We start from the raw sequence: 26,993 nt of genomic DNA, 5'->3' as shown, positions 1-26,993 counted from the left end.
TATGGAATTTAGAAAGATGGTAACGATAACCCTATATGCGAGACAGCAAGAGAGACACAGATGTAAAGAACAGTCTTTTGGACTCTGTGGGAGAAGGCGAGGGTGGGGTGACCTGAGAGAATAGCATTGAAACATGTATATTATCATATGTGAAACAGATCGCCGGTCCAGATCTGATGCATGAGACAGGGTGCTCAGGGCTGGTGCACTGGGATGACCCAGAGGGATGGGATGGGGCGGGAGGTGGGAGGGGAGTTCAGGATGGGGAACACATGTAAACCCATGGCTGATTCATATCAATGTATGGCAAAACCACTACAATATTGTAAAGTAATTAGCCTCCAACTAAAATAAATAAATTAAAAACAAACAAACAAACAATGTTGGGTTGGTTTCTGCCATGCATCAACATGAATCAGTCATAGGCAGTCATGTGTCCCCTCCCTCTTGAATGTCCCTCCTTCCCCCCTCCCACCCCATCCTATCCCTGTGGTTTGTCACAGAGCACCTATTTAAAAATAGGATCATCAGCACCCTTTTGCTAGATTCTACATATATGCACTAACATACAGTATTTGTTTTTAAAGACTCATTTATTTGTGGGTGAATAAAAATTAATCACATCTGAATTTTCCATGAAATTTAAGCAAATATAAATATCATCCTCTACCCAATCCTAATATGTTTCTTTTTTCCAGTATCTGTTAACATAGCCATGTCTAAATGATTGTCAAAAGGCAACTCATAATGCAGAGTGAGACATGACTCTTCTGCCAAGAGCTAAGCCACTCATATATTCTTCAATCCATACAGTTTTAGAAACATAAAATTCTGCATAAGTGATTAATATTTCTATTTAAATTATAATAATCACACATCATGAATTTATTGAATTGAGTACAATGTAAAATTGGCATGTTTATCCATCCAAATATACTTTTAAAACTTAATTTTCTTTAGTCTTACCGTGTAGGCTTATCAACTCATGGAGCATGATCACTGGTGCTCAATTATATTATCAAAGTATAAAAAGTGAAAGCTTGCCTTGAGGAATTATTTTGAAATTGACATTTACTCTTGGAAAAATATAAGTTAACCCACCATTCATTATATTATCAAATTATCCTGACATAGTTAAAAGCACATTGATGATTTTTTTCCATAGGGATCACTTTGTTTTTTTTACATTTATTTCCCATTTATATAACTTTACTATTTTGTATTGATGTAGGCTTGATAATCATTTTAATATTGTTCTGTATTTTTAATGATGCATACACCATTTTGGATCACTAGTGTAGTGATCAAATGAGCTTTAGGGACATAAAGGCTTAGATTTAAAGACAGACCTGATACTTAACTAGTTTTGTTAGCTTTTTTTTTTTGTTGGTCCAGTTATTGAATCTTCCCAAGCCTGCTCTTTACAGCTTCATGTATGTAAAGCATCTGGCATACTGCCTGACACATACCTGCTATTTTTTTTCTGGATTTATCGAGTCTCATCATGGGCTAGAATAAACTTACTGAGATGAAGGCTGGGCTGCCCCTACATTCTGTGTTTTTTTTTTTTGCATCCATCACATCACAGTAGCTAACTCCATAGAAGGGCCACATTCATGTCTTTCTTCCTATTTCTCTCCTATTTGGAAAGCAATATTTATCATTACTTTTCTCTCTTTAGCAGATTTGTGTCCCGAGCCTTGTGTGCACTTGAGAAGAGCTATAACAAATCAACTCGTTTGCTTTACTCACAATTACTGCTTAGTCTTTTTTAATGATTAAAAGTGTTCCCCATGAAAAATGGACACTTACATTCTAGGAATGAGAGGAAAAGTCTATGAAATCTTGTCCTTTCCCTGTGTAGAAATGTATCTGTATTTAACTTCTATTTTGTTCTTTTTAGCCATTCAAGAAGGATGGTGGTAATGTGCTGACATAAATAACTCTTGTCTGGAATGTTTTTATTTATTGAAAGGCAGGTGTAGGGCAGCTACCAGGTAGATAACATTACACAAAGCCCATGAGAGACAAAAAAAGAAATTAAAAATTAAGTAATGTTCACAAATAATCACACTGAAACAAGTGAGTGATCAAAAACTCAGGTTACCTCCTGGGAAAAGAGGGTTTTATGTACCTAACAGGATATTTTTCTCTTACCCTAGCAAGGGCTCATGGTGTCATTTAGCAAATACAATGTTTTGGCTCACTCTTCATCCTTTTAGGAGATTGCCTTTTTATTGTTACTGTTTGTTTTGTTTAAACCATCCTAAAGATTGGTATAAGAAAAATAAACAAGGTGGCTTTGACAGCTGAAATTTATAAAAGTGATGATCTAGAATCATTGCCAAAGTTTCTCCAAACTTATAGACGCACAGAGGGTAACATTGGTGAGTTTTCATGTTGCTCTTTTAAAAATCTGTCAAGATGAACTATTTTAAAGATCTTCCTTCTAGGAACTCATGCAGGTACAGTTGAGTTGCCTGATCATTAAAACAGCCATGTTTTCAAGGAGGCTTAATGTTTCATTTCATTAAGTTTTGTCACAGTAATTATAATCATACTTGGTATTTAGCGTGATTCGCTTCTGGAGGGCCATCCTTTCAGGTCAGGGGCTTCAAAATACTCTTTCTTCTGCTGAGGCTCATCTGAACCCTCTCCCCACCCTCTGGCCCTGTCCTCCCATTTCCCATTCCAGGGTGTCCAGTCCACCCTCCTGGGCTGTCCCCTCATCCGTAGTGGCTGCCACAAGCATGGAGGGGTCTTGACCCCCAACTAGAAAGTAGAGCACAATTTTAGGGTGGTGAGTTTAAGCCCGACTCTCTCATCATCCTCCCTGCAAAATGGCCCTGAATCTCCTCCTTCCTCCTACACACAGGTCCTTGGAGGGCCCCCCAGTACTGACAGAAGTGGTGCAGTTTCACTAGAATTCATTCTTTGGAACTTCCCCTCTGGTTTCACAGGATATAAGATCAACCTCACTGGAGGTCAGCCTTACATCATCACACCCTAAAGTGGGATGAGAACAAACCCTTATAAGTTGTCACTGTCCCTGACATCGGGAAAGCAGGCAGGTGGGGGATTGGTCCAATAAGGCAAAGGGTGCGGCAAGTAATGTTACACTTGTCCTCGTGTTGGCTTGTATGGAACTGACACAAAAGAACCAACTATATGTTGGTTTGATACCAGACACTCTAGGGTTCATGAAAGAACACTTCTGATGTGGGAAGAAAAGACAAAATGTTTACATTTTCCAAATATATATATATATATATATATATATATATATATATATATGAGAGGCAAATTTATCACAAAGCTAATGAACCTTAATTTTCAGAGTCCTTCACTCACCAGTCCCTCACAAGTTTCTGAATTTGTATATTTATAATTTCTCAGTTGTATATTTATAATTTCACTTTTTTTTTTTCCTCAAAGGAAGATCTGTCTTTGAATCCACCTTATGGTCCTGTGATAAATTCTGTGTAGTTCTTTAATATAACTGTAGTCCAGTGTGAAGAAACATGAAGAAAAAAGCTCTGTGATCTGTGGAACAATGTTATCTTATCTGTCAGTTCAGTTCAGTTCAGTCACTCAGTCGTGTCCAACTCTTTGCACTGCAAAGAGTACAGCAGCATGCCAAGCCTCCCTGTCCATGACCAACACTCAGAGTTTGCTCAAACTCAAGTGCATCGAGTCTGTGATGCCATCCAACCATCTCATTCTCTGTCATCCCCTTCTCCCACCTTCAGTCTTTCCCAGCATCAGGGTCTTTTCCAATGAGTTGGCTCTTTGCGTCAGGTGGCCAAAGTATTGGAGTTTCAGCTTCAGCATCAGTCCTTCCAATGAATATTCAGGACTGATTTCTTTTCGGATGGACTGACTGGATCTCCTTGCAGTCCAAGAGACTCTCAAGAGTCATCTCCAACACCACAGTTCAAGAGCACCAATTCTTCGGCACTCAGCTTTGTTTATAGTCCAACTCTCACATCCATACATGACTACTGGAAAATCTATAGCTTTAACTATGCACCTCTGTTGGCAATGTCTCTGCTCTTTAATATGCTATCCAGGTTGGACATAAGTTTTCTTCCAAGGAGCAAGCATCTTTTAATTTCATGGCTGCAGTCACCATCTACAGTGATTTTGGAGCCCAAAAAATTAAAGCCTGCCACTGTTTCCATTGTTTCTCCACTTATTTGCCATGAAGTGATGGGACCGGATGCCATGATCTTAGTTTTTTGAATGTTGAGTTTTAAGCTTACTTTTTCACTCTCTGCTTTCACTTTCAAGAGGCTCTTTAGTTCTTCTTCACTCTCTGCCATAAGGGTGGTGTCACCTGCATATCTGAGGTTATTGATATTTCTTCCAGCAATCTTGATTCCAGCTTGTGCTTCCTCCATCCCAGCGTTTCTCATGATGTACTCTGCATAGAAGTTAAATAAGCAGGGTGACAATATACAGCTGTTACTGTCATTATTTCTGTTCAGTCTATTTGTCAATAATCTCACGAATCTCTCCAGAATGCTAAAAACATGAAGTGGTTATCTACATAGAAATTTTATCAGATAGGTTGACAGACTGTCCTTTACTACATGCAGATATCTTTTAGGATAAAAGCATTTTTTTTTTGAGAATAAAACAGAGTCTTCTAAAATATACAGTGACTTCTTGCCTATAAATGAAAAAGTATTTCCCTTTTCACCTATTGCATGTATTATCTGTTGCATATATTACCTATTGCAGATATATTAGATAGTATTCATGTATTATCTATTGCAACCATTAAAATGTTTTATTGTAAGATTGTAATTTGGAGACAAAGTTCATTTGTGTAGTGTGATGTTTACAAATTTCCAGTCTCAAGCTCTGTTGTCATCACCTAGATCCCCCCAAGAATTGCCATGAATCTCTGGAAAGAGAGTCAGTAGAATTTCTATAAGCCTGTAATTAGCTCAGTGTGGATTATTCACATTGTAGATGGGCCGTTACGTAATCATTCATTTTCAGAATCTGGGCTCCTCTGAGGTCTTCAGAAGCAAGGTAACTGCCCAGAGCAGTCAGTCGACTTTCTTCCTTTCTGTGTCACTGTGTATATGTGTGTGTATATATATATATATTTTTCCATGTCACTGTATTTTTCATGGAAAGCCCACCTTTCCAAATTTCCCCTTGTTTACCCTCCCTGGTGCAAAGTATCAAGAGCTGTTTGTGGAAGGTATGCTCCATGCCAGTGGTTATGTACCCCCACCCTGTTGTGCTGGGGTGACATGCCCAGGAGGCCACACTATTGGGGGATTATATCATGGGAGCTGTTCTCAACCTAAAACAGAATTGCCTTAGCCACTCAGTGAATCACAAAAGGACTTTAGTTATCATTTGACTTCTCATTATGAATGAAACCCCTAACCCAGCACCCACCTTCCTCACTGCTGTTGGCTTTACTGACTCATGTTTGTTTCCATAATCAAAATTAAAGGAAACAATTCCAAACTGGGAATTCTGGAAATGAATTCAGGCGTAGGAATACCATAAGAACAGTTTTACAGCTTCTGATATGATTGCTCCTCATATGCACAGGATCTTCAGGGGTTTGATAAGGTTATTTCTATACTTTAAAATGTAAAATTAAATTCCATTCATTTTTCATGGGCTAATAATAATAAAGTAAAAAGAAATAGAGGCATATGTCATGATATAAAGGCCCTTAATGAAATTCCAACTCTAAACTTATATTTGTTCATTTGACCAGTTTATGAAAAGAATTTAACAAATGAAATAAATACACTTATTTATTTGTGGGGAAGCCAAGCCTTATCTTAGCTTCTTGATATTATCAAATCATGGGTGTCAGTGTCATAAAGTAGAATCATTTAAAAATAAAGGAAAATTTAATGTTTTTCACAACATTAATAGGCTGATAAGTGATTTACTCCTATTTTGAATTAATTCAGATACATAAGTTTAAATCTTATTAATGCCTTTAAAATTATTTATCTTTTTTCACATAATAAAGTACTAAAATTATACATGTATATATGAAAAGATTCTAAATATTTTCAAATATACTAGAAAGTGATCTGAAATATAGTTTTGTTGTTAATGTGAACATATGAGACACATTTTAAGACACATTTTAATAATTAACTACAATAACTTCCTTATAATTACTTTATTATGAACATTTATGCTTAAAACTGTTAAAGTGCATTATTGTAAAATTAACAATAAAGTGGCAGAAACCCCATGAAGAAAAGTGTCAGGTAAAGTTGTAATATAACAGTGAATGAAATGTACAATTTTTAGGTTACTGTTTTCATCCTCCACAATATTATATTACATTATTCATTGATATAGTGAGATGAATATTCCTAAAATATTGACTGAGGTCAATCACCAAATACATTATTGCAACTTTAAAAATATGTGAGTTACTGTAACATTAGCAAGTATTCATTAAGAAACTAATGAAATACTTTTTCTTTTTTCCTTCAAAGAAGAAACAGCTTCTGGTGAGAAAGATGTCTGATGTCTTTTCTCCCATTCCCCCATCACCCTTGGGTGTGATAGACTTGATCGATCAAATTAAGGCAGCCACAGAAGCTATTTGTGCCTGGTGTCTGTCTCTGCTCTGGACAGGGATGCCCATAGCACCTGTGGGACTTGTGTTGACCTCTTAGACACCATCTGACTTCACCTCTCACCTCCATATGCAGAAAACTCAGGTCTTTTGTGCCTCTGAAGAGGAATACAGTTATCAGTTTGTTTTGAAAACTGACAAATCAAAAGAAGAAGGAAAATTTAAATCACCACCAGGTGAGTGAGTGAGTGTTAGTCGCTCAGTCCTGTCTGACTCTTTGCAACCCCATGGGCTCCCCTATCTATGGAATTCTCTAGGCAAGAATACTGGAGTGGGTTGCCATTCCCTTCTCCAGAGGATCTTCCTGACCCAGGGATCAAACCTCTGTCTCCTGCAGTGCAGGAGGATTCCTTACCGTCTGAACCACCAGGGAAACCCCACTACTAGGTACACACTACAGAAACAGTTGTTTCTAGCAAGGTCTGCTGACGGATGCTAAATGGAGTAGATCAAAGTTGGAGGAAAAGCAGGATTTTTGCATAGTCTCAAAGTACCTCCCCAAGGTAATTATCAGTCATGAGGGAAAACATAGTCACTTTATAGTGGAGAAATCTAGAAGATACCACTTTAACCAAATGATCAAGACTAACATCACTAGTAGTAAAATATCTGTGTCATGTTTCCCAAAAGGATGGTAATGGGACATATTAAAATCCCATTTGTGGAAGCAGGGAATGTGTCTTGCATTACTTTGAGGTTCGTGGCTGTCTTCATCAGCTTGGAAATCCCATGGGCTGGATGAATGAAACCATACAAATGAATTTTCTCACAGTTCTGGGGACTGGAAGTCCCAGATCAATCAGAGTCCTGAAATTTTTGTCAGGCTTACTGGTACACAGTATGACAATCTCTAGGTTCATCCATGTTGCTGCAGATGACATTATTTTGGTCTTTTTATATTTCTGCTTTATTGACTATGCCAAAGCCTTTGACTGTGTGGATCACAATAAACTGTGGAAAATTCGGAAAGAGATGGGAATACCAGACCATCTGACCTGTCTCTTGAGAAACCTGTATGCAGGTCAGGAAGCAACAGTTAGAACTGGACATGGAACAACAGACTGGTTCCAAATAAGAAAAGGAGTACGTCAAGGCTGTATATTGTCACCCTGCTTATTTAACTTCTATGCAGAGTACATCATGAGAAATGCTGGGCTGGAAGAAACACAAGCTGGAATCAAGATTGCCGGGAGAAATATCAATAACCTCAGATATGCGGATGGCACCACCCTTATGGCAGAAAGTGAAGAAGAACTAAAGAGCTTCTTGATGAAAGTGAAAGAGGAGAGTGAAAAAGTTGGCTTAAAGGTCAACGTTCAGAAAACTAAGATCATGGCATCTGGTCCCATCACTTCATGGGAAATAGATGGGGAAACAGTGGAAACAGTGTCAGACTTTTTTTGGGCTCCAAAATCACTGCTGATGGTGATTGCAGCCATGAAATTAAAAGACGCTTACTCCTTGGAAGAAAGTTATGACCAACCTAAATATCATATTAAAAAGCAGAGACATTACTTTGCCAACAAAGGTCCATCTAGTCAAGGCTATGGTTTTTCCAGTGGTCATGTATGGATGTGAGAGTTGGACGGTGAAGAAAGCTGGCTGCCAAAGAATTGATGCTTTTGAACTGTGGTGTTGGAGAAGACTCTTGAGAGTCCCTTGGGCTGCAAGGAGATCCAACCAGTCCATCCTAAAGGAGATCAGTCCTGGGTGTTCGTTGGAAGGACTGAGGTTGAAGCTGAAACTCCAATACTTTGGCCATCTCATGCAAAGAGTTGACTCATTTGAAAAGACCCTAATGCTGGGAAGGTTTGGGGCAGGAGGAGAAGGGGATAACAGAGGATGAGATGGTTGGGTAGTATCACTGACTCGATGGACATGGGTTTGTGTAAACTCCGGGAGTTGGTGATGGACAGGGAGGCCTGGCGTGCTGTGATTCATGGGGTCGCAAAGAGTCGGACACGACTGAGTGACTGAACTGAACTGAGTATTCCATTGTGTATGTATACCACATCTTCTTTATCCCTTCCCCTGTTGGTACACATTTAGGTTGCTCCCATGGATTGGCTATTGTGAATAGCACTGCAATAAGACATTAATCCTGTCAGGTCAGGGCTGTATCCTGTGACTACTACCTAATTAAAGGTAACTTCATTACATTCGCAGAGGCCCAGCCCTCAGATACAATCACATTGAGAGCTGGGGCTTCAATTTATGACTTTGAGGGACACAGACATTCAATCCATAACATTCTACCCCTAGGTACCCCAAGTTCATGTCTTTCTTTTATACGAAATACATTCATTCCTTCCCAACAGTCTCAAAAGTCTTCACCTGGACTAGAACCAACTCTCAAGTCTGAAATCCAGAGTCCCATCTATGAATCACCTGAGTTAGACACGGGTAGGAGTCAAAGCATTGTTCATCCTGAGGCAAAATTCCTCTCCAGCTGGAAACCTACCTCTGTCTGATAGATACACTAAAGCTGCCACATCTCAAGTGTTTCCTTGGAGAGGCTGTGAATTTTCCCAACTTCCAAATCTTCCTTCTTGCCCAACAGTTCTTTCTTTGATTTCTAGATCCTCTCACATTTTGTTATAAGCAGTCAGAAGGATCCAAGCCACATCGTCAGTATTTCCCAACTAAAATAAATAAATTAAAAAAAAAAAAGTCTTCTACTGAATATCTAGCCTTATCAATCACAATTTCTAGTGTTTTCACAGAACACTAGACCACAGCTCAGCCATGTTCTTTGCCACTTTATAACAAGGACACTGTTTCCCCAGCTTCCAAAAAACTGTACCCCACTTCTGTCTGAGCCCCCAACAAAGTGGCCTTTAACTTCCACATTTCTGCGAGTGTTCTGTTCTTGATGATTTATGTATCTCCTAAGAAGATAAAAGGGCTTCCCTGGTGGCTCAGATGGTAAAAAATCTGCCTATAATGCAGGTGAGCCAGGTACAATCTCTGGGTCAGGAAGATCCCCTGAAGAAGGGAATGGCAACCCACTGCAGTATTCTTGCCTGGAGAATCCCATGGACAGAGGAGCCTGGGATCCTACAGTCCATGGGATCGCAAAGAACTGGACACAACTAAGAGACTAACACTTTCACTTTAAGAAGAAAGCTTTCCTTCTAACTCTCCTTTTATCTTCCTGAGCTCCCCACCAGAATTGCCATTAATACCCGCAGTTGTACCAGTGATCCATTGATGGCCATCGTGAACTTCTCCGGCCTGGACCCAAAAATTATTCTAGCTGCTACTCATCACCCAGGTCCAAAGCTACTTCCACATATTTTGGTATTTGTTACACTAGCACCCAATTCTGGGCTCTGAAATCTGTCTTATCTTTTATTTCCCTCTGTGAAGACCCTGTCTGCAAATAGTCTCGTTTGGGACTGGGTTGTCAACAGATGAGTTTTAGGGGGACACAGCTTTCAGTCCCTACGAGTGGACCATGTTTATGCTGAGAAAGCTGAGTGAGTCAGTTTCTGAGAGGAGAAGGGATACTGTTGAGATCCAAGCGGAATCCACAGTGAGGGCTTGCAGAGCTGTGTTGAGACTTAAGATTTGTTTATTGTCAGAATAGCCAGAAGGGTTTCTCATAGTTTCGTTACCAGCATTTAGATAAAGTCCCAGTAACTGGGATTTCTCAGCTGGTCTTGAACCTTAGTGCCAAACCACATACCTTTGTATTCCTGAGTTTTGTTTTCTTGAGAGAAAAGATAATGACAGTGAACACATGTTTATTCATCCCTTTAAAATTGGCTGCCTCTTGGGCTTAAATTTTTTAATATTATTTACTCAAGGAACAGCATCAATTTTATACAATATGTAGTATTTTCCCCTTAATACATAGCAAAGTGTATTAGGATTACCAAAGTAACCATGACAACCAGCTTCCTTACACTCTAGTTCGTGATGGCAGAGCACATGAGCACGCAGATCCTTAGCAGGAAATATTTCTTTGTGGTGATATATAAATATACAGATGGAGATATACATAGGTATATACATTTTAAAAATTGTTAACGTATGTATATATACATATATAGTAATGTTTTTTTTGTAACAGAAGATAGACAAAAGGTTTCCTATGAACGTATCACAGGTTTTGTCATGAATAGGCAGCCTAACATTTTTAGAAATAGAAAGTATAAGAGTTTTGTGTCAGAAGCCTGCATCCTAGGTCAGTCTTTGGCACTGCATGGCTGCACATTCAATCATCTGACAGCCGCCTGGGGCTGCAGTTTCCTCATCTGAGAAAAATAGTAGTCGTTTGTCAGAGCTGGAAGAATTTGGCCCAAAAAGAACTTTGTAAGCACTACCTTTATTCCCCTCACTATTTCAGTTCTGTAAGGGTGGTTATTCTCTAATATTTATCACTTTTATGTTTCATAATGAAGGCTGATAGTGAAAGTCTTAGGAATTGATGTCAGTATTACCATTAAAAAAGTCATAGAAGGAAGGAAAAGCTCTTGTGAAAAGGTGCAGTGATTTGTAGATATTGCGCAGGAAGGAGAAGCAAGTGGATAACCCAGTTCTTGTCTCCAAGCCACCTTGAAAACTCCTGCAGAGCGTGGGTGATGATGAGCATAACAGGGAAGTTGGGCGTGAGTTATCGAGGCGGATAAAAGGAGACAACCTTGCCCCAGGGAGAGTCGCTGCCAAGTAGAGCCAACTACCTCCTGGGAGGCTGCGGAGCCCACTTGTGGCAGCCACTTCTCTGGCTGGGGACCCTCGACCTCGCCCTGGAGTCAGGGACCTGGCTCCCCAGACCCGGGGCTCCCTCGGGGCTTGGGGTTCTGTGCATCTCTGGTGAGCAACGGGCCTGCTGACTGTCCTGGTGAAGACTGTTGACCTACAGAAAAACAAACCAGCATGGAAAGTCACACACAGAATACACAACCCAGCAAGTGTAGTCCTCTCCTTGAAGGGTCAAGGGTTCCATTTTTCCTTTAAAATGTTGGAAAGAATGTACTCAATGATTACAGTAAGTGGTAAAGCCTACTTATTTCCAAGGCTGTATTCATTTGAAGTGGTTAGGCTGGGGGAGAAGATAAGGAGAGGGGATGGAGTAGGAAGTGGGGAGAGGGGTGGGCAGCAGAGGGGTGCAGGCAGGTGAGGGTCCAGCCTGGAGGAGCAGAGGGGAGGAGGGGGAGGAAGCCAAAGACGGGGAGGGAGACTGTTGTAGGACACACGCTGCTATCCCTGTAGACTGTGGAAATCAGCATTGCCAGTCTGTATCTCCTACCTTCGGAAGTGGGTGAGCCAGATAGCTACGTCCTCCAGATGTTCAGCTTTCTGATTCCTTTCCTTTGGTGGAGCAGTAAGTTGAAAGGGCCGCCAGAGTAGCCACTGGATGTTATCTTCTGGACAGCAGAAGCCAGGACAAAGCATTTTTATCCGTATGAAAGCCAACCAGATGGTCATAAGCCAGTTCTCCACTTCAACTCTAGGAAGAGCTTAACATGACTCAGCTTTTTGTTGCTAGAACTTTGACCAGTCTTCCTGCAGTATGTTTACACGACAGGGACTGACAAATTATTAATTGTATTCCAATGAAAAGTGAAAGCATTAGTCACTCTGTCTTGTCTGACTCTTTGTGACACCGTGGACTGTAGCCCAACAGGCTTCTCTGTCCATGGGATTCTCCAGGCAAAACTATTTGAGTGGGTAGCCATTCCCTTCTCCAGGGGAATCTTCCTGACCCAGGGATTGAACCAGGTCGCCCACATTGCAGGCAGATTCTTTACCTTCTGAGCCACCACGGAAGCTGCATTCCGGTAAGCTAACTTTGAAGATTTGAACATTGAAATGATGCAATGCATAGTAAGTGTCCCTCAGATTCTTTTTAGAAACAAGGAAAGGAAAATCTATCTATCTCTGTATCTAGCTAGCTAGCTGTGTTTACATATCTGTCTATCTCTATCAGTCTATCTATCTATTTATGTAACTGGGCTGCCCTTGTAGCTCAGCTGGTAAAGAATCCGCCTGTAATGCCAGAGACCTGTGTTCGATCCCTGGGTTGGGAAGATCCCCTGGAGAACGGCCTGGCAACCCACTCCAGTATCCTTGCCTGGAGAATCCCCATGGACAGAGGATCCTGGCGGGCTACAGTCCACGGGGTTGCAAAGAGTCAGACACAACTGAGCGACTAAGCTCAGTTCTAGTCACATCTATCTCTACTTATTTACAGAGATCTATCTGTTTATATCTACATTTACATCCTCATCTTTATCGATCTATATTTTGGTATCTGTCTGCCATCTATCTGTCATCTCCAGCGTTCTCTTTTGCTTTTTAGGAGAGATTATTTTCTACCTTCCCAAGGCCTTGATAATAATTAGAGATAAATGTTTTAACTGGTTGGGTTGGAGGAGAGATTCAAGAGATGCTAAACAGAGGTCCCTAAAAAGGTAGGGAGTAGGTGTGGCCAGTTGTCCTTTGACGATCTAAGTAAGGCTTTGCTGTCAACTGTTTCTAGTTCTGTTTATTGTGTGTGACCGTAATTGGACGGGTGCTACTACAAGTTGTACTTTAAGTGATGTCACATAGAGACTATTTTGAAGAAAGTTGTTTTCTGGTTGTACTTTATATCTTTTGCTATGAAAGGTACTGTAGTTTAATCCTTAAAAAAATGCAGTAGTAATTTTTTGTTTTGCTCAGATCTTTCTGGGACAAAAACCCAAACCGAAACCAAAGAAGCCTTTTTCTCTGTTTATATTTCCCAGAAGTCATTATATATTGGTGCCTGGGAACCCCTTGATTTTTAGCAGTAAATATCCAAAAGACTGTTAAGGACACATAAAGCTTAGCTAGGAACTTACCTGTTAAATTTTCAAGTTAATTATACTTCCTAACAAGGACAATACAATAAATGATTAAATTATCATCTGGCACACTTAAAAGTTTTATTCTCAGGGAGAATTGAAGAAAGAGATCTAAGTTCTGTGAATTTATCCTAGACTTGGAGTAATATTTAGATTAAAACTCTGTGCCTTCTACTCTGCTGTGGAAAGTCAGTCTTGTCTGTGGGCCACTGATTCAGCCCTCAGTTCAGGCCCTGAGTCCTGCACTTGGCCCTCCAGCCTTGTTTTCCACACAGACAGACAACAGCCATCTGACGCTGACCATCAGTGGTTCAGATTGAGCGGCTGGACAGTGGTGAGACTTGCCAGTGAGGTAATGACTGTGAACTTTCCTGGCAGTTTCTGAAGGTCTGTGTCACATATTTCCAGAATGACCCCCTGTGACACTCTGCCTTTGTGGAATTTATCTCCTGTGTTCCACCGTAGATTCTTTTAAACTAAGCCTTAGGGTTTTATATTCCTGTTGCCTCATACTGTCAATTTTTAGGGTGGTGATTTTATGAGATGAGATCTGTGGCTTCAAAGAATCGATCCACTTTGGAATTGAGGGAGTGAATCGCTGGACAGTCTAACTTAGTTTACTCAGGTAATCTTTCCTTTGTGTTTAAAATATTTACAGTTCTGAACCTCTTATTGATTTTGAAACTGTGTTGCTCCTTATGTAATGGTTTACATAAATTCAGAACCTCTTGTCTTTGCAGCTGCTCTGGTAGATGTGATTTTACTACCTCATATAAAGATCTTCTGACTATGAGGGTTGCTGATGGGAGCTGAGTAACCTGCCTTGAGTTAGTCCATGCCATTTAGACTTCAGGGAAAGGGTTAGTTACTCCCTGCTCTTCTCTTGAGCCCACAGCCACCTCTGAGCATATGAACTAGGAATAGGAGACAAGTGTGAGGATGCACTACATCCAAAACATGGAAAAGTGTCACTGTTTTTGCCTGAATTGTTGAAATATTGTTTTTTTTCTCTCTCGCTCATGAAGTAATGGAATAAAGGCCCCATTATAAAATATTTCACTCTATCATAAACTCAATTATACCGAGTCAGTGTGGAGTCATAGATGACATAGGAGAAACAGCATAGTTCTGTTTTCTGCCAAGTCCAAGAAGCAGGTGGGTAGCCATTGTTGCTGTTCAGCCACTACGTCCTATCTGACTCTGTGACTCCTCCATGGACTGCAGCACCCCTGTCCTTCACTATCTCCTGGAGTTTGCTCAAACTCATGTCCATTTAGTCGGTGATGCCATCCAGCTATCTTATCCCCTGTCACCCCCTTCTCCTCCTGTCTTGAGTCTTTCCCCAAATCAGTCTTTTCCAGTGAGTCAGCACTTTGCATCAGGTGGCCAAAGTATTGGAGCTTCAGCTTCAGCGTTAGTCCTTCCAGTGAATACTCAGTGTTGATTCTCTTTAGGATTGACTGGTTTGATCTCCTTGCTGTCCAAGGGACTCTCAAAATTCTTCTCCAACACCACAGTTCAAAAGCATCAATCCTTCAGTGCTCAGCCTTCTTTATGGTCCAACTCTCACATCCATGCAGCACTACTGGGAAAAAAAACAACAACATAGCTTTGACTATACAGGCCTTTGTCAGCAAATTGATGTCTGCTTTTTAATACACTCTCTAGTATATTAAATGGTATTACATATACTAGATAAGCAATATATATATATATAGTATAATAGGTAGTACAATATGGGCTTCCCTGGTGGCTCAGATAGTAAAGAATCCACTTGCAATACCGGAGACCCAGGTTGGATCCCTGGGTTGGGAAGATCCCTTGGAGAAGGGAATGGCTACCCACTTCAGTATTCTTGCCTGGGAAATCCCAGGGACAGAGGATCCTGGTGAGCTACAGTCCATGGGATCATTGAGTTGGACACATCTGAGCAACTAAGCACACGTATACTCTCTAGGTTAGCCGTATCTGTAGTTTGCAAAGTGAATTTCTGGAGTAAGCATCTGAAACTTTCTTAGACTAAAACAGAATATAAGGATTTCTGTTTGGACACGATAGAAAATAAGACTCTGGTAATTAGAAATAAATTTTACTATTTCTTTTTTTATACTGCAGTTTTGGCATTAATGAGCCAGTATGACTTTTTTTTTTTTAATTCTATCACTCATCTTTTCCTTGGTATCCTGTTTTTGCTTCTTCCCATAAATCTGACATTTTATTTAAAATCTTGGTAAAATCTTTGTTACACTGACTTTATCCTGATTCCTCATCAAATTCTGATTTTCAAATCTTCTTTTTTATTTGGAGATGAAATTGATGTGTCTAAATCTTTCTCTTTGTTTTCATTCAAAAGCCTGGTATAGAATACATAGAACCGCATGTTAGGAGATCTTGTTGACCTAAATCCAAAGCAACTTTTTGGATACCAGAGAGTAGTTCAGTCTTGGGTACAATTGCTCTTTGGTTAGTATTTTCTCTTTCCAGCTTTGTTTTTGGTTTGATTTGTGTATGTGTCTGTTTGTGGACACGTTTGTGTGTGTGTGTGTGTGTGTGTGTGTGTGTCTGTTTCCACAAGTTCTGAAATGTGTAAGGCTTATCTCCTTCAACTTCTAAATCAAATTAGTTCAGTATTGTAGTCTCAGTTCCTTTTGTGTTCTAACAGCTGCTCGGCCAAAACCTGATTCATGGGGTCAGATGCACACACGTCACACTAGTCTCCGAAGTCTCCATGGCCCCACTCCCCAGCTATGACATGTGACAGGCCAGAGGGTTACTCACTTCAGGCCCATCAGCAGCTGGCTTGCTGGCTTGCCAGCTCTTCTAGGCTCTTCCCTCCAGAAACACCAGCACCAGCCTTCAGTTTAAGACCACCTGAAGAGAGGAGCTCCAGGGATGGAGCAGGTGGGATGGTTCCCAGAGAAATGGGGAACCTCAGGAATGGGGATGTTAGGATAGCATAAAATAATTTTTTTGACAGGGAAGCATCTTGTAGTAAAGATTACTAGCTCTTTGGCATACCACAAACTTTTCTAAACTACTTAAATTTATCTTGGAATGTGATCTGTTTGTGATGTCACAGAGAATAAATGTATCTGGCAAGAAAGTTTTACTGAAGTTGTTTTCCCTGGATTAAACCTTACCTTGTCATTGAAGTGCTTTCCAATGCTTTGCTCTGAAGATGCTACATATCAGAGTAAGGTTTAGGAAAGGGACCAGGTTTTAACCGTAGTTTGCATCTATGACACCTAGCACAATAACTAGGGAATTCAAGTGAAGACCACATTTATTCTGGACACCCACCATGTGCAAAACACAGTGAGTATCCTGGAGCGACGTGTTGACTTGCTGTAACGCTACTGAACTGTTCATCAGACGTGAACACACGAAGTGGGAGGGGTAGCCTTGCTTGGTCCTTTTCATTTTTCATTACGTTGATGGAGACCACATGTCTTCTTTAGGTGATGTTTTTCCGGGTGGTGAGTAATGACTGCCATTATCGTCTGTGATAGGGCAGTACTCAGATAGCAGCTCCTCTGTGTGTAATCAGATGAACCAGATATTATGTTTGGCTTTGTTTATGGAAAAAAAAGACTTGATGAAATTGTGGTTCAAGGCCTATTAGCAAAAAGGATCAGTGGTTTCTTGGAATTACAATTTGAATTTTTGAGAAAAACAGAAGAAAGTGTCTCCCTGTGGGATTGAATTGGTCTGTGTCATTGCTTCTCTGGCTGAAGTCTGGGGATTCTATCAGAAAAGTCACTGGAATAAGAAATGACCCTATAAAAGGGCATTAAGCTATGCCAAGGAAAAGATGAAGATGATGATAACACCATTAGCTCAACCCAAAACGAGCACCATGTTAAGCACTTTAAATGTATCATCATATTGAATTTTCTCAGCCCTGTGTCCTCACCCTCATTTCACAGATGGAGAGATTGAGGACTAGAGAAATTAAGATACTTTCTCAAGGGCATTAGTGGAGGCATCAGGATTCAAATCAGCCTGACCCTAGGGCTCTGCTCCTAAAGCCACATTGCTGCACATTATACATAAAAGCTTGTATTAATTGCACCCCCAAAGGCATTACACTAAGAAATAAAAAAGTAGGGGAGGGAAGGAGTGGGAGTTTGGGATTAGCAGATGCAAACTATTATATATAGGCTGGGTAAACAACGAAGTCCTACTGTACAGCATGGGGAACTATATTCAGTATACTGGGGTATACCATAAAGGAAAAGGATATTAAAAAATAGACAATGTATATATTAATATATGTATAATTGAGTCACTTTGCTATACAGCAGGAATTAATACAGCATTGTAAACCAACTACACTTCAATAAAAAGAAAAGAAAGAAAAAAGGAACATTGCTTATAATGCGTGTGTATATTTTTAATAAAATTACATTATTATTATTATTTATCTGGAAAATTTCATTGCATTAATTTGTTAGAAGGCTAAAATAAAACTTGGCATTTTCTTAGCATGTGTGTGTGATGCTCCAGTAAGTGTTTGGACGTCTTTGGAATAACATTTCATTTGCAAGGTCTTTTTTTTATTGATGTGTGCTATTAAGTAATTATTTTTCTCCCATTTTGGGTATTGTCCATATTTGATCTTTGACTGCTTTCAGGAAGTGACACAATATAATACTTAATTCCGTCTTTATTCCACTTCATTCCAAAACAAACAAGAAATGCAAAGCACTTCTTTTGTCCTATGAGAAAAGCCAATAAAAGGAGAGAATCACCCAAGGCAATTTTTTTCAAAATTGGCAGGAAATTTTGTTGATAAAACTATGGAAACCAACTTGAGATTTACGTACAAGGATTTCTGAACTTGTTTTTCTAATGCAGTCTCACTCAAGAATTCACTGAACCCCACAAGGTAAGCTTGCAGTGAATATTTGCTTTGGAATATCATGACGATGACAGGGAAGAATGTTCCATGTGGGGTGTTGAGATATAATTCACATACCAACATGGTTCATCCCTTTCAAGTATAAAACTTAGTGGTTTTTAGGGTACGCACAGAGTTGTACAGCCATCATCACTATGTAAATCCATAACATTCCTGTCATTCCAAAAGGAAACTTCATACACGTTAGCAGTCCCTCCCCTCCACTCCCACCACCGCCGCTGCCCTAGGCCACTTCTAATCTATTTTCTCTCTGTGAGGATGTGCCTGTAATGGCCATTTATTAATAAGACAAATGGAATTATGTAATATGTGGCCTTTTGGGTCCGGCTTCTTTTACTTGACATGTTGCTTTCAAGGTCCACCCGTGGTGCAACATGATTAGTGTTTACGTGATTCCTTTTTGTTGCCAAATAATATTCCATTGTACGGATAGATATTTTATTGATTTATTAGTCAGCTGATGTATGTTTGGGTCATACATATCTTTCATACTAAAAATCTGAAGATTAGGAGCAAGAATGCAGTCTGTGCTAATTGGCAACCAGAGGAAAATGCCACTCCAGCCTTTGCTTATGAAAATAATATAACTTTAGAAAGAAAAACCCTGACTTCCAATATTCAGGCAAAAGAGAATGTGAGAATTTGTTTTCTTATGAAAATGCCTTCGCAAGTTAGTTTTGTTTTTCCTTCCTTTGCCTGACGTTTGATAGTATAACTTCATTGGTTGTAAAACACACCCCACAAAAAATCTACATTAACTCAAATATAAGAGGAAATACCTCTTATAATTGTTGTGCACCAAATTAGCCTGAAAATAATCAATGTAGTATTATGAAACTAAGAGTAGAAATTAGCATTATGTTTCCCTCATTGTCTTTGTTGGATTTTTCCCAGAAAACACAAAAGGAAACATAAATTTCAATTTTTGTGAGTTTCGTGATCTGATACTTTAAGTGGGCGCTTAGCGAGTGGCAATAGAAGAAAGAGTTCTAGGCTACAATTACTTACTGCAAATCACAAGCTTCTAAAAATACTGCTTACTAATTGTGTGCCAAAGAGCTTGAGTAAAAAAACGTGGACTGGTGCTGAAGCTTTGCTCATCTCGTTGCTTGCTTCTAGAGCACAGTGCGTGTGGAGTGACCTGTGTGGTTATTAGGTCTCGCAGAGAACACACAGGTCCTGCCTGTGTGGGAAACTCCAGCATGAAGGATGAGAAGCAGGCATGAGGGCTTGCTGGGTGATCGCGCTTATCTGGAACTACTATTAATACGATGTGGAAGCCCTCAGAGGACGCCATCGTCCATACTTGTAGCTCTGCTATCTCTGATTCTCTGATTGTTTCCCGTTTACAAACCAGGACCTGGATTCTTTTCCTTTTGACCCCAACCCCCAACCCTCTCGGTTTCTTCCACCCACTCACCTCCCTTCCCTAAGGAGCCCTCACCACTCTTTGCTGTGACAGTCCCTCCCTCATCCCTTGCTGCCTCAATGCCCCATCCCCAAAGTACTGCCCATACACCCCTCCAACTTTACTGTTTTCATTAGATTGTCTGTCTCTTTAAGGAACCAGGAAGATAAGCTGTTTGAACTGATTCCCATGGAGAGTGAAGGACCCCTGGTGCCTCTGACTTTGCTATAAGGAAGGAGATGGAGTGGGAAGTGCTTCCAAGCTCCGGTGATTCTTTAATTGGTGGATACCAAGGTGGAGAGGGTAAAAGGCCTTTGGGAGGAAGATACCTCTGCTAATTTCTCACATTCGCCAAAGAGAATGGAGGGGAAGGGAGAGGCCACGCCCCAACTTCTGTCCTGACAGAAGGCGCTGACGGCTGCCCCACGTCTACATGAGTCCCCACCAAGTGTGAACCCCCCCCCCAACCACCCGGACCCCAGACCTCCCAGTGTCCACCTGGAACTGAGGCAGCAGATGGAAAAGGCTTGCTTCGCCACGTTTCATTTGATTTGCTTTCCATGCTACAAGCAGGTCTGCAGGGCGTCTTTATCACAGCTCTGTAAGCGGGGATATTAAGAGCAATTAGCGGTCGTGCAGATGGTAAGAGCTGAAGCCAGCCCTCATGCTGAAGAGCCTGAGCTGGGAAGCCAAGCCTTTCCCTCCAGACCTTTGGGCACTCAGCAACCCCATCGGGAGAGACCTGTGATTAGAAGAGGAGACACCCACACACACCCAATCCGCTGCTGGAGTCCGGGCTCCAGGGGAACCTTGACTCAAGCTTTCAGTGAGACACGTCCCTCTTCCCTCTCACCTGGCTCATCTTAATGGGACTTGGCTGTCTTTGAACTGTCTCCAGTTTGTGTATCTGCTCATCAGTTATGTGACAATCATGATGAACTGAGTGATCATGTTAAAATGTACAGATTTACGTTGCCTGGAGCTTAGGTTTGTAATTGTTGTTAACAATTCTCTCTCTCTTTTTTTTTCCCACATGTCCACACAAATCATCACTTTCTGTCCTCAGAGGAAACCTTACCTGTAGGACAGCTTTTAGCACGTTTATTTTACTGATAATGAGACTGAGGCTTAGGGAGTTTATAGCAACCTGTACAGTGGATGTCAACACAAAGCCTTCTGATGTCATCTGCTGCAAGTCTGCTCTGCCCACTGGTTCTCCCAGCCGCCACCCCCAGCCAGTTCCGGACCAGGGTCATTGCCTGTGACCTCTCAGGCTCGCTGCTCTGTCAGGTACAGGAGCTCCTGTTTTGCACCAGCAGAGACTATTATGCTCCCCGCCCCCCGATACCTGGAGTCCCTGACGGAGGAGACCCTAGCCTCTCACCCACTTTAAGACTCCTCCACTCCATGGAGCGAGGGGCTGCAGTGACCAAGCATTTAAGTTCCTTCCCAAGGTGTTACTTACCTGTGTTGCCTGGTAAACTCTGTTCACTCTAACAGATAGTGAAAGTTCCCAAAAACTTTCATCCCTGCCTTATACAGACCTGCCTCTGCCCCTGCGCATCCCCAGATCATTATTTTCAGAGCCCAGACATCGCTCTGTTCCTCCTCTACATGGTGCTTTAAAAACATCTCCCTTCGGGCTGCATTTCTTGGCATAGACTTTGTCCCTCCAACATTCTGATTGTTTATACATCAGGCCCAAACCAAATAAACCCACAGCATGAAAAAGAAAATGGGGCAAGAGAAAAAGGTTTCAGAAATAACATCAAGAATGTCTCCTAGGAACTTCCTGGTAGTCCAGTGGTTAAGAGTCTGCCTGCCAGTGCAGGGGACGGGGGTTCGATCCCTGGTCCAGGAGGGTTCCACGGGCTGCAGGACAGCTAACCCTGTGTGCTGCACAACTGAGCCAGCACTGTAGAGCCGGTGCTCTGCAACCAAGAGGAGCCACCACCCTGAGGAGCCTGAGCACCCCAGTGAAGAGAAGCCCCCACTCACAGCAACTAGAGAAAGTCCATGCACCACAGTGAGGACCTAATGCAGTCAAAATAAATAAATAAGAGCTATTTTGCAGAGCACAGAACCTTCCTTGGGTCATTGAAGACCTCCCAGGTAACTTGAGTCATGAAGGTGACTCTTTTAAGAGTTTTCTGTTATCTCCATTGTCCAAGTCCAGACTGGGACCTGAGGGTTTACTCCAGCATTTCTTTCTGTCTATACTTCATCATTTGCTCTTCTTACCATGTCTGGCTTGGGAGCACAGGTGAAGATACTGGTCAGAATAACATTTGAAAGAAGTGACACTATCCCTGTGACAGTGTGATGTCCTTCCTGCAATTAAATGTAAGAGGGTCATTGTGTCAGATCACGTGCCATCAATTTTCCCTGTCATTGTGCTCAGTCGCTCAGCCGTGTCTGACTCTTTGTGACCCCATGGACTGTAGTCCACCAGGCTCATCTGTTCATGGGAATTCTCCAGGCAAGAATACTAGAGTGGGTTGCCATGCCCTCCTCCAGGGGATCTTCCTGACCCAGGAATTGAACCAGGGTCTCCTGCATTGCAGGGGGATTCTTCACCAGCTGAGCTACCAGGGAAGCCCCTGATGATACATAGCTCACTCATTTCAGTAGTTTTTCATTTTTCACACCTTCTTTTACCGAAAACACTTCCCTTAAAAGTTTTTTCCACATTATATTCCTTTCTGGTTAACACAGTTGTAACAGATAGACTATGGTCATATTTGACCTCTAGTAAATCTAAGCAAAGCTATAATCCCTGTCATTAGATCTTTTAAAATTATGGTTGATTTTCAGCAACATTCAATACACTTGAAGTTTCTGGATAAGTTGTCTGGAATAGGTGAGATATAATCGTATGCAACAAGTGAAATACAAGAGTTTTTCAGAACACAGTGTCATTCTTCAAACCCTTTATTAAAATTGCATCATATTTATCTATGTTAAAATATTTACATTTTATTATAGTTATCCATCTGTTGCTTCAATGGTATGCAGCAGTGAAAAAATTATATGTTTGAAAAGTGAGCCTTTAAAAATTTTAATCTCTTGGCATATTTTCTCAGTGTCCTTGAGTTGCCAAAACTATAAGGTTACTGAATACTATCACCTCCAGAAATATCTCATGTAAAAATAGGACATACATAAATTGAAAACAATTCTTTAGAGTGAGAGAAACATTATAGCAATAAAAATAATTGAAGGGTTTTGATTGTTAAAAATGTCTCATTAAGTCATTATACATCTTTTGCTCATTCGAGCTACTTGAAGCCAGAACTTAATTAACTGATGGTCTGTCAACAGTTAATTCTGAGGTTTAAAGTCTAGAGATGGCCCCTGGAGTCCTCTGGTTGGAATATCAACTCTGCAAATGTGTGGCGATCTCTGATGTCAGTGGTTGTGACAGAACGAGTGAGGCTGAGACGGGAAGGCAGTGGACCTCAAATCGAGTCTGCTCCCCGTGAATGAAGTGGGCCTTCATGAGGGAAAAGTGAAACAGCAGAAAGATGTTCTTCAGCCTCAGGGGACATCCCCAAGCTCATCCTGGCCTCTCACAGCTGTAATGGTTTGTTCCAAGGGAGGCCAGGTGAGAGCTCTGAGCATCCACTCAGAAAGACAGCAGTATCCCAGTAGGTGAAGGTTCCAGAGCAGTATCTTTGACAGCAGAGTCAAACTAGCTGGGACGGGTCCACACCTCAGGATTCCAGTCTCATTGGAGAGAGAAACTTCAGAGGTGCTGACTTTACAGCCGCTGAGAAGTTGTGTTCAAATAAGAATTCAAAGACTCTGTATATACTCATGTAGGCAAGAATACTGGAGTGGGTTGCCATTTCCTTCCCCAGAGGATCTTCCCGACCCAGGGATTGAACCGGGATCTCCTGCATTGCAAGCAGAATCTTTACTGACTGAGCTACCAGAGAAGTCCTCCATGTTTATGAAGTGTTGAGCAAATTATTTATCTGTGCTTATTATATTTATTTTTTGTCATTAATGTTGTTGAGGTAAAGTTTACATACAAGAAATGCACTACAGTTCAATGATATTATGTAGAGTTTTTAAGTAGTTTAATTATATTTAGTTGTTTTAGTTGAAAACAGCCATTTTTTCACTATGAATACTGCTTTATTTTGTATGGATTATTTTATTTTACACTGAAGTATAGTTTATTTACAATTTTATGTTAGCTTCAGGTATACAGCAAAGTGATTCAGTTTTACATCCATATGTATCCATTTTTTTCAGATCCTTTTTCCATATAGGTCATTACAAAATATTGATTTCCCTGTGCTATACGGTAGGTCGTTGTTGATGATCTATTTGATATATAGTAATGTGTGTATGTTAATCCCAAAGTCCTAATTTATCCCTCCCCACACATTTCCCCTTTGGTAAACACAAGTTTGGAAAACAACTGTCTTTGATTCAACTTCAGTGCTGAAGGAAAAATGAAAAACAGCCAAACCCAGTAGTAAGTTGACAGTATCTGATTCAGTAACTGATTTAGTTTTAATTTCAAGAGTTACTAAAGAGTTAAAGAGTACGAGATTAAATTTGTAACATGGGATTTCAAAATTTAGCTGCAATATCTTGCAAAAGTGGGAAAACATGCTTTTTCTATGGAATCTTTTTGCTGCACAGACATACTTAGCCACACTCTTATGCTCAATAGTATAGTTTCATCTTACTCAAATTTACAGTTGCTTCCCTAAATTTTTGACCTCCTTCCAATTCTTTGTGCTTTAGTTCCTGTTTGTTCTTGGCCTTACCTTCCTGCTAAACTGTATTTCATGAAATAGGCTTGTGGACAAAGGTTGTGGACAAAGCTTAAGTAAAATAGCTTGTCATACATAGTTGCATTGAATCAACTTAAACAATGTAAAAAGTTGATGTTAGCAATGACCAGGCATCTTCCTGTTGCCAAAAGTGCCTAACAGCCTGATAGCTTAGATTTCTTAGGCCAGTGGTTCCCAACCTTTGTGCACTAGGGACCAATTTCCTGGAAGATAACTGCTCACCTCCTGCTGTATGTGTGGCCCAGTTCTTAACAGTTCATAGAAGGAAACAGTCCAGGGCCCACTGGTTGGAGACCCCTGTCTTAAGCCACAATAGTACAAGTGTATTATTATTATTATTGTTATTTTTATTTTGCAGTTCTTTTCATCTTTTGACTCATAAGGAGAATGTCAGTGTATAGTATATATGAAGTATCATTTAGAGTACTATGCATGAGTTATATAGAAGTAGGCTTCAAAGAGTGAAAATTACATTTACATTTATCCCTCATTTTTCCTTAGACATAGATTAACAATTGTCATATATCAGATAATGACTCAAAAATATTCAAAATTATTAGCTGTTCTATCACTGAATTTATAAGTCTAAACTAATAACAGGCAGAAAAATTGGCTTTGGTTCTTGGCATAGGTTCTTAGAAGCTTGAACTCAAATTTACAAAGATCAGTGAATTCAAAATTACTACAGATTCAGAGTATTTGACATACTATGTCTGAATTGAATATTTATTTCTTTTACCCATCTCTCTGTTTGCCTCAGACTTGTGTCAATTATATGGCTTCTCTCCATAGTTTGAATAAAGAGATTTCAAGTTGGGTTGTATAGTTCTCTTTTTGCAAATATTGTTTAGAAATCAATGTCCAAAACCTGTCATTTATGAAATATTTGTGAACAAAACTCCCAATGTCTTTGGAATGATCCAAATGAAAGAGGGGCTTGTGCTGAGCGATTTGCCAGTTTGAGACCTGCCTTTCACAATTGCGCTGCAGTTGACCCTTCAGTCTTACTTTGCATCACCAGATGAAAATAAGGTTTCCTTTCAAGTGAGGTTGCTAAGGGCAACGGGTACTGATGCCAAAAGATGAACACTCTACCTCCTTAGTATAAAGCCTACTTTGTGAGCTAAATAAAGAACCAAATTGCAGGGAAAGCAGTCGCATAAATGTGAAATATGAGGAAAGGAATATAATCAGGAATTTGAGAGTTGTGAAAATCAGAAAGAGAAATCCTATCAGTACTTTCTTGTTCACTGCCTGGCACTTTAGACAGATGTCCTCTCCCCTGGGCACTCTGTATTCTCTCCCTCATAGCAGAAAATCTGCATCCTTTCCTGGGTCAAGACTTCAGTTTGTAACATAAATGTATGTCATTGGTTCTTAGTGGAATTAAAAAAAAATGCAAATGAGCTTCTGATGGAAACACATCAGGTGGTATTTGTCAACTTTTAATTTTGTGTCTTTGAGCACAAATAGCTGCACCATCACTGTTGCTTTATGTTATTTGGAAAATTGTTTCTCAAACATACTGGTTTAATGAGAGAGGCTTCATGGGATCTGTTTATAGCAGCATTCATAATTTCTTTGGCCAGATTGTGTTGCTTGAATATAACCATTGCTATGATTGCAAAAAAATCTTAAAGACACTTCTTCATTGTATCCTAGGCCTTGCTTGTCCCAAAGGATGAGTTCCTTACTGTCTGCTCTGTGCTAGGAGTCTCAGGCGCCTAGGAAAATGACAAAGAATCAAGAAATGACAGATTAGTATACTGTGAGCTATAATCAAGCATTAACTAGATGCTATAGGAACGCAGAAGATACAAAAGAACTGTTCACTAAGTCACATTTATCTTGTGGACCTGTGAGAGCATCTGTCTGCTGCAGGATCACTTCCTTGATCATCAAGGCTCATCAACTGGTCTATTTGTTTCTCTGCCCGTTTCTCTCCTTCCTCTCCACTTCTGGAACCAAACTGTTGGTTAAAGAAGATAACTAGGGAAGATTCTTCCTTCCAGAGAGGAGAGTCTAGAATTTGGGTTCCTTGACCCAAGACTCTGCAAATACATTCTATGTGAGCGTGGATGTTGCTGACATTTTCTAAGCTAACAGATGAGGAAGGGAAAGGGCTCTGTAGGGACCACCAGGAACAGCCTCTGTTTTCTAAGACAGTTGTAATTCAAATGAATCTTTTTACCTGGGTAAGAACTTGTTTATCAGACTTTATGTCCTGATGGCCTTGGTCCTGGAAATAAGGTCAGTGTAGCAAAGATGCAGAGGAATGAAGGAGCATTGCTTCGGTGTGGGAAAGGTTTCCAGTGAGGAGCAGTAAAGATTGAAACTAGAAAGTTAAATAAGGTCACACTGTAGAGGCTTTGTCTGCAAGACT

At 40.5% G+C, this 26,993-nt stretch overlaps 1 protein-coding gene and 1 long non-coding RNA gene across 6 annotated transcripts in view; both read left to right on the top strand.

The window, feature by feature from the left end:
• The window catches only part of KCNQ5 (potassium voltage-gated channel subfamily Q member 5), a 600,369-nt gene that overhangs the window by 45,302 nt on the left and 528,074 nt on the right, over window positions 1-26,993 (top strand). The gene's annotated exons all lie outside the window — the stretch shown is intronic.
• Window positions 16,589-26,993, top strand: part of LOC145521810 (uncharacterized) — a 33,453-nt gene continuing 23,048 nt past the window's right edge. The window contains exon 1 of the long non-coding RNA XR_014065709.1: window positions 16,589-16,785. This is a non-coding gene — a long non-coding RNA (uncharacterized LOC145521810). The remainder of the gene's footprint in view (window positions 16,786-26,993) is intronic.

This window comes from Giraffa tippelskirchi, chromosome 9 (assembly GCF_054371585.1).
Source record: "Giraffa tippelskirchi isolate mGirTip1 chromosome 9, T2T-mGirTip1v1.2.pri, whole genome shotgun sequence".
NCBI lineage: Eukaryota > Metazoa > Chordata > Mammalia > Artiodactyla > Giraffidae > Giraffa > Giraffa tippelskirchi.
Note: the sequence above shows the minus strand (reverse complement) of the source record. Positions and strands in the feature narration are given on the sequence as shown.